Below are 15,653 nucleotides of genomic sequence, written 5' to 3'. Positions count from 1 at the left end.
GTACTGGTGGGGTCTGAGCAGGTGCTGCCAGATCTGCAGAACTGAGGACTGGAGGAGGAAGGAGGAAAAAGAGGAGATAAGCAGGAGCCAGCAATGAGAATGAAGCTGCTCACAGGGATTCCTGCTGTAGAAGACAGGCCAGGAGCCTGGAGGGCATCTGAGATCATCACTCATTGCCCTCAGGCCTGCCCCAACTCTCATAAGACAGAGGCAAGGGGCTTTATAAAATGGGGATAATGAGATTACCTCCCTGGGAGGTTGTTTGAGGGAATGAAATGTGATAATGCAAGTGAAGCACTTAGCATAGTACCAGACTCAGAGTGTACACTCAATAAACATGATCTGATCTCATGTCCCAGTAATTCATCTTCATTTCAACTTTCTGTCACATTGATAAAGAAGGGAGGTTGGCCACATGCAGTGGCTCATGCCTGTAATCCTAGCACTTTGGGAGGCTGAGGTGGGTGGATCACTTGAGGTCAGGAGTTCAAGACCAGCCTAGCCAACATGGTGAAACCCCATCTCTACTAAAAATACAAAAACTAACTGGGCATAGAGGGCGCCTGTAATCTCAGCTACTCAGGAGGCTGAGGCAAGAAAATCGCTTGAACTCAGGAGGCAGAGATTGCAGTGAGCCGAAACTGTGCCATTGCACTCCAGCCTGGACAACAGAGCAAGACTCCATCTAAAAAAAAATAAAAATAAAAAATAAAAATAAAAATAAAGAAGGGAGATAAAAAGTGTTGAGAAGCTGAAGCCTGTGGTGTCAGGGTGACTGTTCTGTGGAGTCATCATCCCCTGCCTGACCTGACCTTTCCCTGTCTGCAGGGAAACTGGACTGGACAGTACATGCCAAAGCCCATGGCCATGGTCATTCCCTGTGTCACGGGTTGGGCCCCCTGGAAGCACGTGTGAAGTGTGGGCACAAGTTGTTAATTAGGAATTATCAGTTGTGAAAGGAAAGAAGGAGCAAGATTGGGCAGAGGAAGAGGCTGAGTTTGGACGCAGCTCCGACAAAGCTTCAGCCCATCTAGCTGGGAGATCCAGAGCAAGTGACGTCCATCAGAGTTGTCTCACTTCAGACTAAAATGCCTGGGTCTTTATACGCCCTCCTCATTCAGCCACAAGTTATGGGCTCCCCTGGTAAGTCATGACCTTGGGCAAAGGGATCCTTTGCCTTATCTGCGTCTGAGGCAGACTCTGAAGCCACTGGCAGCAGGGTGTTTTCTGTGAACTGAACCCCACGGTGGGCAGCCAGTCTCTAGAATCAGTGCTTCTTGAGAAGACAGGCCTTTTGCCTGTGCCCTCTGTGGCCTGGCACACCGAGGCAGACGCTTATTGCTCCAATTATTGTTTAAAGAATCCAGTTTGCTTACGTGTTGCTGCTCATGGCACGGTTTCACAGACACGGTCTCATATTGTAGGCTGCATATGGTGAGGGGGCCTTTGGGCAAATCAGAAGCAGGAGTCAAAGTAGGGACAATCAGAAAGCTCATCCACTGGCTCACGATGGAGCTAGTGGGTCTTGGTTTTTCCAAATGATCTGATACACTTGGGATGGAAAACCTCTTTCCACTTTATCTGAATGTGGGTATGGGGAGGGCTTCGAGGGGGCTTGGCTGAAGAAGTCAGCATCCCAAGTGCTGGAAGACATAACTGAGGAGACAACTGAGGAGGAGGCAGTGCTCAGAGCAGCTAAGCCGGGGAATAGATGATGTAGCTTGAGTGTGAAAGCACAGCCCGAGGATGCAAAACACCAGCCTTCTCCTCCTAGGTCTAACAATAGCTTTGTCTTGGGTAAATTCCTCCCCACCCACCCACCCTGAGTTTCAGTCCCTCTACTTCCTCTATGCACGCTAACTCATCTTCACAGCCTACTAACCAGCATGGAAGTTAAATGCTTCACACATTTAATAAGTATTTGTGGCCTCCTCCAGTCACGACTGAGTAACTCACACAATAAACTAGAATACGATATAAAATATACAAAATGATTGTTTTCAGACATTGAGCAACATGCAATGCAGGGCTGTGAAAACAAATGAGGTGAGCCCTCCCGCAACTCCAGCTTTGTGCCTTCTGTAGACTGCAACACAAGGAGGGGGCCCTACGGAGAGCATGCAAGTCCCACTGAGACAAAGAACAGAGTTTGAAGAGGCTGAGAGGCTTGGTAACTTCACAATAGAATGCCGGAGATAAGGAAGCGGTACAGAAAAAGAGCTTCAGAAATCTCACAGGGTTCCCTCGGATCCATGGCTGAATACAAAGCTCCCATACAGGGGTGAGATTGCAGGAGAATGGGCCACAATAACAACAACAATAAAAATTACCAAGGAAATAAGCACCACCAGAGATCTGGAAGCTGAACAACCACTAGAGCTTACAGTGGGCTGGCAGACATTTGATAAGACCGGCTAGAGTGGAAAGTCCTTCTTGAGCAGCTGGGAATTTAATAGAAACCTCAGAAGTGTCAAACTTTAGTTAAGGGCTACACTAGCCCCATGGTAAGGGTGATTCTAGACCTGTTCTAACAAAGTTTAAACATAAGCTTCAAAATGTTCAAGTTGAGCAGGGCACAGTGGCTCATGCTTATAATCTCAGCACCTTGGGAGGCCAAGGTGGGAGGACTGCTTGAGGCCAGGAGTCTGTGACCAGCCTCAGCAACATAGAGACTCTGTCGTTACAAAAAATAATTTTAAATAATCATCTGGGCATAGTGGCATACACCTGTAGTCCCAGATACTTGAGAGGTAAGGCAGGCGGACTGTTTGTGCCCAAGAGGTCGAGGCTACTGTGAGCTATGAACACACCACTGCACTCCAGCCTGGGCAACAGAATAAGACCTTGAATTCAATTTTTTTTTTTTTTTTTTTTTTTGAGATGGAGTCTTGCTTTGTCACTCAGGCTGGATGCAGTGGCGCAATCTTGGCTCACTGCAACCTCCATCTCCTGGGTTCGTGCAGTTCTCCTGCCTCAGCCTCCCAAGTAGCTGGGATTACAGGCATGCACCACCACGCCTGGCTAAGTTTTGTATTTTTAGTAGAGACAGAGTTTCACCATATTGGTCAGGCTGGTCTTGAACTCCAGACCTCAAGTGATCCACCCACCTCAGTCTCTCAAAGTGATAGTATTATAGGCGTGAGCCACCATGCCCGGCCAAGAATAAGACCTTGCCAAAATAATAATAATAATAATAATAATAATAATAATAAATAAATAAAAAGCTCATGTCAATCTCCAAATAAATTAACTGCCTGGCCACAAAAACTAAACATTCAGCAACAACATAACATTTACAATGTCAAGCATCCAATTAAAAAATCACCAGATATACCAAAAAACAGAAAATGTGACTTATAACTAGGAGAAAAATGTATCAATAGAAACAGACCTAGAAATGACAGATATTAATATACAAGAGCTTTAAAGCAGCTATTATAAGTATGTTCAAAACCAGGCAGGGTGGCTCACACCTGTAATCTCAGCAGTTTGGGAGGTCGAGGCAGGTGAATCATTTGAGGTCAGGAGTTCAAGACCATCCTGGCCAACATGGTAAAACCCTGTCTATACTAAAAATACAAAAATTAGCTGGGCATGATGGCAGGTGCCTGTAGTCCCAGCTAATCAGGAGGCTGAGGCAGAATTGCCTGAACTTGGGAGGCGGAGGTTGCAGTAAGTTAGGATCGCGCCACTGCACTCCAGCATGGGCGACAGAGTGAGACTTCATCTCAAAAAAAAAAGTATGTTTGAGGATTTAAAGGAAAACATGAGTATAATGAAGAGAGAAGTAGAAATTATGAAAAATTAAACAAAAAGTGAAGAAAAGCTAAAAAATATGAGATTCAAAATTTAAAAATTCACTGAGTGAGCTCAATAGATTAGATCCTGCAAAAGAACAAGCAAACTCGAAGACAGTAATAGAAAGTATCTAACCAAAACAAACACACACACACAAAAAACAAAACAAATGAAGAAAACAGAGAGGAGCCCAATCAGGTAGGTGCCCCATAGTCCATTTTAAGGACCTTGGCTTCTAATCTGAGTAACGGGGCACCATTGGAGAGCTTTTTGAGAGAAATGATACCATCTGATTTACATTTTAATGGAATCATTCTGGCTGCCATGTTGAGAAAAGACTGAAGGAAGAAAAGAGTAGACACAGGTGGCCCATTAAGAGAACGCTGCATTATGAGTGAGAGATGACGGTGGCTTCAGCCAGGTTAATGGCAGTGGGAGTGGTGGGAAGTACTAAATGGTTGAAATCTGGGATACACTTTTGATGGTACAGCAGACAGGATTTGCTCATGTGCTAGATTTGGAATCAAGACTGATGCAAAGGTGTATATAACGAGCCTTTAACCGTTTTTGAGAGCATGCACTATGTACCTATTAGGACTGCATTTAAGTATATATAACAGGAAACCCAGCTACAGTGACATAAACAAATGAGGGCTTAGCTGTTTCACATAACCAGTCAGACCAAGGCTGGTCTGCTACTCAAAGTTGTCATCTGTCCCAGGCTCTTGCTATCTTTCTGCTAAGCCATAGTTTAATAGATCGCTTCTTTGTTCTTTTCCTTGTGCCTCATGGTTCCAAGATTGCTGCAGTACTTCCATGCATAATGTCAATATTACAGGAAAGAAAAAATGGCAGACGGGCAAAAGGGACCCTACCAGTTGAGTTTGTCCTTTTTCGCCCAGAAAGCAAAAGCTTTCCTGGGTGCTACCTTCAGCAAACTTACCCTCATATCTCATTGAGTCACATGACCAGTTATAGGAGAATGAAATTACTATGCGTGGTTTAGGTGAATTACAATTCATACATTATGGCCAGGGCAGGAGGCCTCCTCTCTTTAAAGTCAAAGAATTTCTACCATTACCTAGCAAATAGGGGTTCTATTAGCAGAGAAGAAGGGGCATGTGGTAGGAGGGATGTTGGGCTAGTGATGAACAATTTTGACTGTTGATTGCTTTTTTCACTTTTATTGCAAAATACCTGGTGCCTATGTTTGGCAGGTGTATATAATAAACATGTTTTTATAAGATATTGGCACAATGGCACTATGATTATGGAAGACTTTATAAATAAGCTGATTGAAAGACATGGGAGGGGCATGGAGGGGCACCATTTCAGATTATAAAATGGCCATAAAAAGCATAGTGTTCTGGGGACCCTTGAAACCCATGTAGAGGATGGTGGACTGGCTTGGTGGTCTTGCTCGTTTTAGGTTCTCTGGAGAAACAAGGGAAGTATAGACTGAAAAACTAATATAGTGAGAAAAGAAAAATGCATGTGTTTTAAAGCTGGAGGCAGAATTCCTCTTGGAGGACTCATGTATGTGTGTGTGCGTGCGTGTGCACATGTGTGTGTGTTAGTAAAACATTTGTTTGGTTGTTTAATGCTGAAAAATTAGGTCCCAGAATCTTGTCTTGAAAGGAAAAAATGAAACAGAACTAAATCGCTCAGCAAAATAAAACAAGTAGAATTTTAAGTTTTGGCTGTCAGTGTAAGAGGAAGGATAACAGGATCTTGGGAACTGGGAAGGAAAGTGGGGAAATGAAAATGCATGGGAGAGGAAGTTACATAACCCTCATCACCGGGGTACAGTGTACCTTATAGCCTCTTCCCATCTTACAGGGAACAAGTTGAGCAACTTTCAAATGGCAGGGCCAGGATTTACATGCAGCAATTTCTGACTGCATTGCAGGCCTGGTAGGCCTGGTGCTTTTCCTGCACAAAACCTCCCTCGAGTCACCAGGGAGTTCAGATTTGACCTGACAGGTGGTTGGTTGGTCATTTACAAATTCTCCCACCCCCCACATCTGTCTACAGAAAGATTTTAAGGTGAGGGCCCACCTCAGTCGTGAACTGTTCCATCAGGTGCTCTGGCAGGAAGTCCCATAACGACCTTGGGGAACCAGACAGTTTCCTCTGGTTGTGGGTGACGGTTCTACCTCCGTCCCCAGAATAAGCTGATAAACAAACTTAGCTCTACCTCCTGCCCTGGCCTCCTGCAAACAGGCCTCTGTGGAGAGACTTACTGAGACTTTCAATTTCCTGTTAAGAAGGAGACTGGTATCTGGACCCTATAGAATAAGTATCAATTTGCATTTGGTTTCCTTTGTGTCTTGGGAGAGAGGGAGAGAGAGAGACAGAGAGAGAAGAGCTGGGGGAGAAAACAAAAGCAAAATGAAGCAGTAATTGCCCAGCCCCATTCACCTGGGAACTTGATGCTGGTGGTTTCTCACGTTCTTTTCTCTACAACTCTACAACGTGATGGCTGCTCAGACCTCACATCTCTCAGACAGCCCATCGGGTGCTGATTACCACTATATTCTGCTTCCTCTCAGTTGCAAGGATACTAGTGAGCTCTGTTTTACCATTGGAATATATGGCAATAATATTAGCTCATATAATTCAATTATTTAAAGCATTTTTATATCTCAAATCACTGTCAGTCTTTGCAAGTACTGTGCAAATTATGTTGGTTGTGAAAACTCCTCGAAAGGCTGAAATGTGTCGATGGAAAAGAGACAAACTCTGTAAAATATTTGAAGAGATTTATTCTGAGCCAAATATGAGTGACCAATGGCCTGTGACACAACCCTCAGGAGATCCTGAGAACACGTGCCCAAGGTGATCAGGGCAAAGCCCAGTTTTACACATTTTAGGGAGACATGGGACATCAGTCAAATACATGCAAGATGTACTTGGTTTGGTCGGAAAAGGGGGAACAACTTGAAGTGGGGGGATTGCAATGGGGGCTTCCAGGTTATAGGCAGGTTTAAAATTTTTCTGATTGGAAATTGGTTGAAAGAGTTATTGTCTGAAGACGTGGAGTTAATAAAAACGAACGTCTGGGTTACAATAAGAGGTTGTGGAGACCAAAGTTTTATCATTCAGATGAAGCCTTCAGGCAGCAGGCTTCAGAAAGACTTGATTGTAACTGTTTTTCATCCAACTTTCAGAGTCTGTTCTGAGAGGGAGGCGTGTACGATGAGGCACGTCCACACTCCACCCCACATCATGTCCTGAACCAGTCCCTCAGGTAAGTCTTAGAACGCCCTTGCTGAGAGAAAGGGTTCATTCAGATGGTCGGGGGGGTTAGAATTTTATTTTTGGTTTACAGATGGTATGTCCTATGAGCTGAGTTCAGGTTTGGGTGGTTTGACTCCCAGCACCAAGCAGTGTGACGCTCAGGAAATGATAGCTACATAAAGACTTCTTAGAGTAAGATGAAAAGTGAACAAGGAAGTGGAGAAAAGATGGAGTAGGCTGTGGCTTTTTTTTTTTTTTTTTTTTCACTTAGGAAGGTCTGATAAGAGCATCTCCTAGTGAGGGAGGAGAAAGGAAGAAACTGGTCAGGCAGATAGTTAGGGTGGGTCCTCTTTCAAACAAAGGAACAGTCTGAAAAATCAAAGCTGCAGGCTCAGGTAAAGGAACTTGCACAGGGGGCCTTGCCTAAGACATGCCCACGGCCAAACAGATAAGAAAGGCTATACAGGTGACTTGCCCAGACATGCCCACAATGGACAATTCCATCCCCTGACACATGCACAGTAAGCGGAACAAAGCAATACGGAGTAACTCAAGCTAAGGGCCCACATGCGCATTAGGAACAAGGTAGAGCTACCAGAAATTCGTACCTATGCAAATGAGATCCCCAGTCCTTATTGGCTTCCTATAAAAGCCTTTGCATTCAACTATAAAAATGGTAACCCTTTTCTGGGTCCCCTCTCCACAGCCAAGAGCTTTCTTCTTTCACTTATTAAACTTTCGCTCTAACTTCACCCTTTGTGCCCACTCCCCCTAATTCTCTTAGTTGTGAGACAAAGAACTCCAGGTGATAACTCACAATGAGAGACTGCTACTTTGAGGTGCATTGGTGAGACTGTAACACCAGGGCTGAGGCTGGACCTGTGCCCTAGTCGGTATATACTTCCAAGAGTGCAAGCACACCAAGGGAACCAAGTTTGATGGGCTCTATTCAGCAGAGATCAGTTTGGGGACAGGTGTTAATTTAGTACATACAGTTAAATAGACATGTGGGCACCTATACATATACACACTTTGTGCATCCATCTCTTTAAACAAAACATGATGTTTCAGTAGGTAGTCATGCAGACATGAACAGGGCAGGAGTGGGTTCCCCAACAAGGAATGCCAGGTGACCCTCAGGTGATGGTCAGGCGGTTGTTAACGATCTCTCTAAAATAATAAGTGGTCGCAGCTGGCACCAGGGAAAGGCAATCATCTCCCAGTAGATAGAAAACAACAAAATTTGATGATCGGCAGCTTCCAATAAGAAGATCTCAGGAGTCGGGCGAGTGGGCCCAAGCATGCACACTAAAAGGCAAAATGGCAGAGTTTAACTGGTATATGACCTTCCTCTAGGAATACTCAACTGGTAAGGGAAGAAAGCCTCGAATGAGCATGTGCACAACTCCAGTAAACACACTGTGCATGTGGCCCCTTCCAAGTACTGGCAGGCCACTGCACATGCGGATAGCCCACCCTGAAGGAAGAATCAGCGGAGAGGTAATGCAAGACCTCGGAAGCATACCAACATATAAAACTCCAAGTCAAGAGTCAGACCATTCACTTGAATCTCTCAAGTCATCTGCCTGGCCCTCTTCCAAGTGTACTTTACTTCCTTTCATTTCTGCTCTAATACATTTTAATAAACTTTCACTCCTGCTCTAAAACTAGATTCAGTCTCTTCCTCTGCCTTATTCCCCTCAGTCAAAATCTTTCTTCTGAGAAGCCAAGAATTGAGTTTGCTGCAGACCTGTACAGATTTGCCACTGCTACTGATAAGATGTAAGATGGAATGATATTCTCTGCAGGAGCACAAAGGGAAGGAAAAGAGAGTTGTTTCTGAGACTCAAGTAGGCAACATGGTGAGGGTGATGGCAATCTGCCCCCAGCCTCTCCACCTGACCGTGTCTCTCTTCCCTCCAGGATCCTGTCCACCATGACCTTCCTTCTTTCTTCCTGCAGTTGTCTTTCGAAGCCTTTCATCACTTTCTTGGCTTCCCTTAAATGCCGTGGTCACTTAGCAGGCAACCCTTCTGCCTGATGCGGTTGCTCAGCACAGCACCTTCCTGGGTTGTGCAGGGGTGAGGGAAGAGGAGAAGCACTGTGGGGGTGTGATCATCATTCCTTCTTGGGGTTCGTGATTAGGGCAACCAGGACAGGTGGGGGCTGGTGGTGTTAATCAGTCCATTAACAAGTATGTTCTGATTTCTGAGTTCCAGGACTGAGCTAAGGGCTCACTGTTCTCTGTTGTCTATCTCTGCTTATCAAACAAAAAAAAAAGTAGGGGGGAGAAAATAGAAAACAGTTATCCATCAGATCTCTTTCTTGGGCTGAAGATAGGGGCTTGGAGAGACATTTCCTGGATTCCGGTCCTGACAGCCCCTAACTGGCTGTATAATCCCAAGGCTTCACACCCCAGCCAGGGAGGCCAGGGAATGGCAGGCTTTATATTTTCTCGAGGCAGGATTTTCCCATTGTTGAAACTGCTAGGCAGAGTTCCCAGCACTTAGCAGGAACGGCGGGGTGGGGCGGGGGCGGGGATGGAGGGGTGGGCACAAGAATGCTTCTGATACTGTCCCTTCTAACTCGACACTCTAGAATTCCAGATTCTTTCTGTCAATAAATGGCCAGAACATGGTGGTTAATAAACACAAAAAGTTCAGAGGAACAAATAGGGTGTTGGACCCAGGTGGGCAATAGAAAGATTTCATTGCAATTCAGGTAAGAAGAAGAGAATTTTAACTCAAATTATTCAATAAAAATTTATATAAAAGACATCTTGGTAAAAGTGTTATCAAAGGCTATTGTTCAAAAAAGCCAAAAAGGTGATAAAGGATGCACTATATTGCAAGAAAAAGTATATGATTAGGAAGTTGTATTCCTACAAGAAGCATTCAGTGTATTAACTTATGGCTCATCTAGAATGAACTTGGAACTGATGCTCAGGCCTTGCTTTCCCATCCAGAGTCTCAGACCAAACCCTGATTCTGAAATGTCAGTTACTGTACTCATGTGACTGACCTAGTTTTTAAGTCTCCCTTATCTGGATGAGAAAAATGTGTAGTTCTGGGAAATTGTACAAGCAAGCAGAGAGACAATAAAGAGATAAAAATGGGATCAATACTTTTGGTAAATTGTGTTCATTCAAGGAAACCGATCTGTCCTCATGGTGCTGCTTTGATGATGCTGTCTCTGCTTAGCACATTTAGCAGGTGGGTATGTTCGATTTACAGAACTTATTTATATGCTTACAAAGATTCTGCTTATCAGATTTATAAATCTTCTCTGTCAGAAGTTTGAAGTGTTGGAGATAATTTCATTTCTAATTGTAGGTAGAAATATCTAAGAATCTTTGATGAATTACAAAGCCCTACGTGATCTTCTGTCCCCTTCTTTTCTCCTACAGTGGTGAACAGTGTGCTCGTTTCCCCAGCACTGAGGTAGACTTTTATACGTCAGCCTTATCTCCAGGAGTTTATTTACATCTCTGAGGACTTCCGTGACACCTGTTATGATGAACCTCTGGCTTCCATTAAAAAAGAAAAAAAAATTCCACTACTTTGGGGCATTGTTCAGTGTAGAAAGCAAGGTAGGGCATTTTGGGAGCAGTACACAGACTGACCTGAGTGTCGTCTCATAGGATATCTATTTGAGACCATCATGGAAAGTCTGGAGTGCTGGGCCACTTGTCAGCTCCATGGAAGACTCCACAGCATGTCCTGGTGGGCTCATCAGGATGTTCCTGGGGATAAAGTTTCCATCTGAGTGTGAATTAAAAGTTCACTTTACCTGCTGTGTGATTTTGGGCAAGTTCCTTAACATCTCTGAGCCTGCTTCTTCATCTGTAAAGTGGAAATAGTAATTGTTAGTTCAGAAGATTATTGATAATGCTGATTTGAAATAGTGTTTGTAAAATGCTTAGCATAGTGTCTGAAACATATAAAGTGACCAAGCCATGAAAACTATGTGTTCCTCTTAAGTTTATGGTCAAGGAGAACTGGGAATCCCCTAAATGCAATCAAAATGTTAGGTCTAGAGTTCAATTTAACAAGCACGCATTGACCATCTGCTAATGTAGTCATCAAGCTGGGAATTCATTCATTCATTTGTTTGACAAATATTTATTAAGCAGATGCTTGTTAAGGAAATCGGTTACACCTATTGGCTGCTCAATCCCCTGAACAGTGCTGAAAATACACTTAAAAATTATTACTCTTTGTTCTTTTGCTTATGAATGTATTCTGCATTCAGAGAGGGTTTTGAAAGGTAAATACATATTTCTAATTAAAAGAAGCAAGGCTTCATATTATATGATGAAAAGGCTACATGCTGTATTATTCCAACTATCTGACATTCTGGAAAAGGCAAAACTATGGAGACAGTAGAAAGATCAGTATTGGGGAGTTGGACAGGGGGAGGGAGGGGCGAATAGGAAGAGCACAGAGTATGTTTAGGGCAATGAAACTATTCCATATAATACTGTAATGGTGAATACATGTCATTGTACACTTGTCAAAACCCATAGAATATACAAGCAAAGAGTGAACCCTAATGTAAATGATGGACTTCAGTTAATAGCAGATCAGTGTTGGTCTATCAGCTGTAACAAATGTCCCACACTAATGCAAGATGTTAATAATAGGGAAAACTATATATGGGGGTGGGGTGAGGGGATATGTGCAAACTCTCTGTGCCTTCTGCTCAATTTTTCTGTAAACCTAAAACTAGTCTATTAGTTAACAAAAAAAGAAGTGAGATTTTATCTCCCAGGCTTACGTACTGGAGATCAGACTTGATTTGTTAGGCTAAAATGCGTGTTTCTCCTTCATGATCTTGAACTACCCTGTGCTTATCTTAATCCCAGTATCTCTGCATTATATTATTCCTGCAAGAATGCAAACTGTGTGAGAACAAGGACCACGCCTTACTCATCTTTGTAGGATCATGTAAGTCTCGTGTTCAGACCTGCCAATGGCTTCCCATTCCAAGTGCTTTAGGTGTATTAGCTCATTTATTCCTTAAAACAACCCTGTAAGGTAGATGCCATCATTATTCTATCAAATATGAAAAAACTGAATCACAAAGAGGTTAAGAAACTTGCCTGATGTAACTGGCAGAGCTGAGATATGTAACTCAGATAGTCTGGCTCCAGAGTCTGCAGAAAAAGTACCAGAAAACCCAAAGATGTTTTAAACTGTGGGTCACAGCACAGTTTGGGGGCGAAATAATTTAAAGGTGCCTCAAACAAGGATTTTTTTAAAAAGCACAATAATAGAATGGAAGAAAAAGGAGAAATATGAGCGTACCTTGCACATAGTAGGAGTGGTATTGTTTTGTGAAACTTTTATTTCTGTATTACATGTGTATATATTACATGGCGCTGAGATGCCATGTAAAATGTATTTAGAAGTCTCACTGCGTTAAAACATAAGGAGAGTTATTACCTCAGGTAACAAGCAGTACAGAGTGAAGGCAGCTTCAGGCCTGACACGCCATCCCTGACTCCTGCCCCATTATCCTGAGAGCCTGTTGTCCCTGTTCTGCTACACCAGCTGGCTTCATCTCACCAGTTCCTGTCATCATATCCAAACCCAGTGATGCCCAGAGGCAAGGAAACAGTATCACTTCTGGAGAATCCTATCCAAAAGTCCCTAGGAGATTGCATCTTGCCTCCCTTACTAGATTAGACACCTCCTTACCTCCCACTGGCCGCACCTGGATCACATGGCCACCATGAATCAACCTGGGGGAAGGAGACCAGGACTACCACGATCAGATTCCACCATCTGATACACCTCTGAGCAAATATATGCACACATCCAGCAAGGGTAAAGGGGGAAATGAGTCTTAGGCACCCAAAGTGTTTGTCCTGAGTAGAACCCAGAAAATAAAAAATGTTTAAATTAATTTTCTGTCTCCTTAGAGATAGAAGCTTTCTGCATACTACCCATCTATTAATTCATAAATTTATTCACTCAACAAATGTTTACTGTTTATATAATGTATGCCTGGCACTGTGCTAGGCAATGGGGACACAGAAGTAAGAGAAAGAGATAAGACCCATGCCTTCTGGGGACGACTCTAGAAAGGGAGAGAGTAGCTGAACAAATAATCTCAGAAATACATATATGTAACTACAAATGGCTATAAATGCTCCTAAGGAAATGGTGTGATTGAGGTTGTAACAGGAGGATCTGATTTAGATGGAAAGGGGAGGTGGTCAAAGAAGTCTTTTCAGAAAAGGTCGTTTAAGCAAGATATAAAGAATGAGTAGAAGTTAGTAGAGTGGGGAGTGGGAGGAAGAACTTTCCAAGTAGAGGGATCAACACACACAAAATGTTGGGATTGAAATCTTAGCACTTTAGAAGAACGGGAAGAAAGAGAATACAAGGAGATTTTTGGCTCTCAAACATAGAGTAGAGACCCTTTCTAGGAGAGAGAGAGATTTGAGAACTTTTTAACTCCAGGAACTCTTTGTGGTAACAGAAAAGGCTATCTTTGTTTCTAATATTCAGATGTTCTTTCCTAATCCTGGATATCATTGCTTGTTTCTGGAAGACATATAGGTTATTCAACTCATTTCTCATAGGAGATGAGAAGGCAAGACTTCAGATGACTTGCAGTATACATAGTTTGAGACAGCTTGAGCTTTTGTTCATCTCAAAGGAAGAGGAATTGTGCAGGTCAATTGATGGTGGCATTCTGTATTGATGGGCCTATTCTTGGGGAAATATGGGTTGCTTTTGTTTTTGTTGTTGTTCTGGTGTCTCTATGCCAAAAGAAGAGATTAGATTCTAAGTATGAGACAGGGTTTCCCCGTGAATGTAATAAACATTGCTCTTGTCAATCATTCTGGAATATGCAAATACTAAGACGGGCTGGGTTCAAGGGCATTCCCACTGGAGTCAGGTTAGCTAATCCCTGCAAGATGGGGGCAGCTCTAGAGTTAGGCAGAGAAGTACTCCAAAGAGGACCCTCATGCAGATCCCAAAAGCGGTGATATTTTATGTTTAAGTTTTCCTTTTATAACGTGCTTCTCTTATAAAACAAAGTCTTAACAAACCTTCGACTAAGTCTTAACAAAACCTCCTCTGACCTCAGGTATCTCTATACGGAATTGAAGATAGAATCATTGTCCAAGTTGGACAAAATGGCACAGGGGAGAACAATAGCAGTATGTCTTCAGATAAATGGGTATAATTGTGGAAGGGAAAGTAGTAGTTTGAATTCCCATGATGGACTCTAACGACCAGTGAATATCAGAATTGGTCTTTGGAGTGTGTGTTTCTTGAGGCTTCTCAGAAATTCCTGGAGATACAAGCCTGGTAATAGACAGCACTTTCTGCAATTAAAAGAAATGGAGCTGAGACTACAGTGATTTAAGCCTTAAAGGTATGTATGAAGTTTGGAATTTGTATTACAAATATATTCTTTCTAATCCTCACAACTGCCCTGCAAGGTGATTTTATTATGTCAGAAAAGTGAGGCTCAGTGCAATGCGTAACCCAAGGCTACAGGGCAAGCAAGAAGAAGAGTGGGCTCAGGTCCAAGTTCGTCTGTGTTGGACGCCCAGGCTCATTCTGTTATGTCATACTGACTGCCTCCTTGAATATTAGTGTGCTTCCTTTCAAGACCTTCAAAAAAGGGAGGCTAGGGTCATTCACTTCCACTCTACAGCCAGACTAGGAGAATGACCTAGGGGACAGTGGAAGATGGCAGCTACAAGAAGAAAAATAACCTTTTGTCTTAACAGAAACTGAGGCCTCCTGTGGTATCCTTTAACTTCTTGCTACCTTATCTATACATTTATCAACATCTATAGCCATTTTCATTTTTTCCCTCAGATAAAGTTTCATTTTCCCAACCAGGCGCGGTGGCTCACGCCTGTAATCTCAGCACTTTGGGAGGCTGCGGCGGGCGGATCACCTGAGGTCAGGAGTTTGAGACAAGTCTGACTAACATGGTGGCACCCTGTCTCTACTAAAAATACAAAAGTATCCGGGTGTGGTGGCGCTTGCCTGTAAGCCCAGCTACTCAGGAGGCTGAGGCAGGAGAATCGCTTGAACCCAGGAGGTGGAGGTTGCAGTGAGCCGAGATCGCGCCATTGCACTCCAGCCTGGGCAAAAAGAGTGAAACTCTGTCTCAAAAAAAAAAAAAAAAAGTTTCCTTTTCCCGTTTAAAGCCAAACTTCTACCTAAGCTTCTAATTGCCCCCTCCTCCCTCTTCTCTCAGACTCTGTTCCATCTGCACACCCTCTTTCTTATACTTTAAATGTCTACCCTTGCTAGTTCTCATTGCTATACCCATAATATGCTCTCATCTTTCCCATCTTAACCCATCACTTTAAACCCCAATTTTCCTCTATGGATCAATTAACTTGTTCCTATTATTATCCACACTTCTCAAAAATGCAGATTATACTTAGTTAGCTCCACTTCCTCCTATCCCAATAATTTCTAATTTTATTCTGAACTAGCTTCTTCCTGTTTCATTACCTTCATTAATGTCACCCTAACATCTTAACGAACACTTTAAAAATCTTTTTAAAGTATCATATACATACAGAGAAGTGCTCAAGTGTTCACTGCAAAGAACGATCACATCGCGAATACATC

At 43.1% G+C, this 15,653-nt stretch overlaps 1 protein-coding gene and 1 long non-coding RNA gene across 2 annotated transcripts in view; one reads left to right on the top strand and one right to left on the bottom strand.

The window, feature by feature from the left end:
* The window catches only part of C1H1orf162 (chromosome 1 C1orf162 homolog), a 256,729-nt gene that overhangs the window by 219,016 nt on the left and 22,060 nt on the right, over positions 1–15,653 (bottom strand). The window lies entirely within an intron of this gene.
* LOC126930301 (uncharacterized) lies at positions 5,954–8,732 on the top strand. The gene is made up of 3 exons (XR_007717559.1): positions 5,954–6,636; positions 6,969–7,048; positions 8,395–8,732. It is a non-coding gene; the product is annotated as an uncharacterized LOC126930301 (long non-coding RNA).

Source organism: Macaca thibetana, chromosome 1 (genome assembly GCF_024542745.1).
Source record: "Macaca thibetana thibetana isolate TM-01 chromosome 1, ASM2454274v1, whole genome shotgun sequence".
In the NCBI taxonomy this organism is placed as follows: Eukaryota; Metazoa; Chordata; class Mammalia; order Primates; family Cercopithecidae; genus Macaca; species Macaca thibetana.
Note: the sequence above shows the minus strand (reverse complement) of the source record. Positions and strands in the feature narration are given on the sequence as shown.